This window comes from Hemiscyllium ocellatum, chromosome 12 (assembly GCF_020745735.1).
Source record: "Hemiscyllium ocellatum isolate sHemOce1 chromosome 12, sHemOce1.pat.X.cur, whole genome shotgun sequence".
Taxonomy (NCBI): Eukaryota; Metazoa; Chordata; class Chondrichthyes; order Orectolobiformes; family Hemiscylliidae; genus Hemiscyllium; species Hemiscyllium ocellatum.
Genome location: NC_083412.1, coordinates 11930940 through 11934558, shown reverse-complemented (window position 1 = coordinate 11934558; position 3619 = coordinate 11930940).

Below are 3619 nucleotides of genomic sequence, written 5' to 3'. Positions count from 1 at the left end.
TTTTTGCGCTTCTCAACCTCTGGATCACTCTGATTCTCCCCATTCCTCTGAGTCCGGAATCTACTGCGGGCTATATTTGCCATTAGAATGTGTCTGACGGTCAGAGCATTGAGCAGTAAAATCAGGATAAATGGGAGACAAGGAGTCAAAATGGATCGAATCCAGTCATAGGCAGTCCATGCAGGTGATGTATAATATATATCTTTTATGCTGCAGAACCAAGGTATATTGTTTGTTATGTACATAGGCTCAAATTCAAAATATATGAAGATATTTTTTATGCAACACAATGCACACACAATTACTATAACACGCACTGCCACCTTTTCAGTGCAATATTTTATTTTCAGGTTGTGGAAAGCAATGGCCATAAATCGATCAAAGGTGAAAGCAACTGTTAACCAGGCAGAACTGTCAATGGCTGTAAAATTGACAGCTACACGAAAACTGCATACTGGTGTGATAGAGAGGAAACTGAATGGATAATAAATCCCAACAATCCGGTTTAATATTACAGCCGTAACCATGACCAGAAGATCTGTCACTGCCATTGACACCAGATAAGAAGTGATACACTTTGAGAGGCCACATCTCCTTTGAGACAGGATCACAATCACTGCCACATTAGCTGTAATAGAGAGAGAGAGATCATGTTTGAACAAAACCATTCATTTCATAGGATTATTTTTGAAATTTAAAGTTTTAAGAGGTGATTCTAACTTTGAATTTATCCTAATGCTGGACACAAATTATCCTAATGTTGGAGATACCAGATATTGTGCAAAAGGCATTGGACAAGTAAACTCCAGGCTCAAGCTAGTGTTCTTAAGAAAATGGATTCCAATCCCTCACAGCAGGCTAGAAAAATGGAAGATCAATACCAAAATTAATAATGTGAACCATTGGAGGATATGAAGAGATTAAGACACATCAAAAATGAGAAGAGCTCATACAATCAAATGAAGTAGGAACAGACCGAGGCCATTCAGACCATCAATCTTTCTCTGTCATCCTTGATTTATTTGTGTTTTGAACTTCCATTTAATCCAATCAGCTTTGATTCCTCTGCCGTACAAATATGTATTCGTATTTACCTCAAAATATTTACTGACTTGCTCTGAGGCAGAGATCCAAAGCAGTACAACCCTTTGCAGAAAAAAAAATCCCTATATCTGTCCTAAAAAGACAACTCCTAACTTTAAAACAGAGCCCCTTAGTTCTGGGTCACTCACAAGAAGAAGCATCAATTCAAGACAGTTCAGGATCTTTTACACTTCACTCAAGTCATTTCTCACTCCTCTAAATAAGCCTGATCTGTCCAACCTTTCCTCATAAGGTGACCAGTTCATTTCCAGTATTGATCTAATACATTTCCTGAGATCCACTCCTAATGTACTTTCATACTTCCTTAAATAAGGAGACCAAAACTATATGCTGCATCTAAGATAGATAGGTACAATGCCCTGTAGAATGAAAGCATGGTGGGTGGCATGGTGGTTCAGTGGTTAGCACTGCTGCCTCACAGTGCTAGGTTCTAGGGCTCGGTTTCTGCTTCGGATTACTGTTTATGTGGAGTTTGCACATTCTCCCTGTGGTTTCCTCCCATAATCCAGAGTGTGCAGTTCAGGTGAATTGGCCATGCTAAATTGCCCATAGTGTTAGATGCATTAGTCAGGGATAAATATAGGGTTGGGTAATGGGTCTGGATCTAGGTTACTCTTCAGAGGGTGGTGTGGACTTGTTGGACCAAAGGGCCTCTTTCTATACTGCAGGGAATCTAATCACATATCCTTGTGTATATAATATCAAGAACAGAAACTTCTAGAGAAGCTCAGCAAATCTGTTAATTTTCTGTGGAGAGAAAACAGAGTTAATGTTTTAAGTCCACTAGCCCTTCAAAACTGATAGTAGCCAGTAAAGTTGTACCAAACACAGAAAGATGGTGGTATTTAGTTGGGGTTGGGGGTGGGGGTGGGGGGGGGGTGGTGGTGGAGATGTGATGAGGTTTGAGCCCAGAGAAAGAGAAGACAGGCAGAAAAGGGGATGAATGTTCAATATGTTTCGTTCCTGCCATAATGAAGGATTGCATTCCATTAACCTTGTTAGTAACTTGTACCTGCATACTAACTTTTTTGTAACGCATGTCCTAGATCCCTCAGCACCTTATAATTCTAGTTGTTATCTGTTTAAGGTAATTATCTGCTTGTTCATTCTCACTGCCAAAGTGGGCAACTTCAAATCTTCCCACATTAAACTCTATCTTCAATTTGTGTGCACTCCTTCAACCTATCTGTATTGGTCTGCAATCTCCTTATATCCTCTCCAAAACATACTCTCCTCACCATCTTACTCCAATCTACATATTTCGCTTTTGCCAACCCCAATCTCCTCCCATCTAAGTCATAGATATAAATTGTAAGTCCCTTTAAGACTGCTCATTACAACCTGTAAGTCAACAGAAAAGCCCGTTTGTAGATGGTATGTTTTCTACCGGTCAGCCTAACTTCTGTTAATGTTAGTATCTTACCCCTATACCATGTGTTTCTATTTCATGCAATAACATTATGTGGTCCCTTGTCAAATGCATACTATATGCAAAATCTTTTCACGTCAGCAAAGAAAAGAAACCTATTCAAGCAGGTAAGAAAGGACCCAACATGACGACGACCCAATACTTGTGAAATTATTGACTGTTGGAACAATGTGTTCAAACTATCACCAACCTGAGGTGGGTGAAGAGACAATTATCGTATCTCTGACCTTACAGATAACATCCTAATAGCATGAAGTCGTAAATCTGAGTTCACCTCATAAGCCCCTGGAATATTCGTTATGAGTCTAACGTTAACTAACAAATTATGAAGAAACTGTCAGAGATATAGCCTTGTACAATTCACAAAATCCTGTCACATTGCGCTTTCAGATAAATGAACAACTTTATTCTATATCGCATAAGAACCTAATTTATTTATCCACAGGAGATGTCACAGGTGACGGGCCTTTCCTCAGTGTGGAGACATTAGTGAAGATGGGAACAGTTGAATATTGTTGGGAGCAGCAGAAAATCCCGCATTCAGCAGTCTTCAATTTAGAATCAGCAGCAGCAGCCAGTGTGGAGAGGAGAGCCCCCTGAAACAGTATAATCACCGTACGAAAATTTACCTACAAACTCTGACAAAAATATAGTACTTCATTCACGTAGTGATAACTGTGAGAACTGACCCATAGGAACAGTGAGAATAACGGGACAGAACTTCCTTTACTATGTGACAATTCACCCACAGGTGCAGTAGCAAAAACGAAATGAAACTTCATTTACGCTGTGATAACAGTATGAGAATTTACCCACAAACCTTGAGAATACAGTAGCAATAACGAATAGAACCTCATTAACTCTGTGATAACAGTGAGAATTCACCCACAGCAACTCTGACAATAATTTACCCACAGTACAGCAAACAATGCCACAAAAAGGAACGATAAATATGTCATGATAAGTGTGAGAATTCATTCGCAGGAACATTGTGAAGAATACAATACCACAACGAGAAGTTGGTATTAAATCTGTACACTTTTAAATGCGATAACTTTAAAAGCAATATGTGCTGGAAAACGTGTG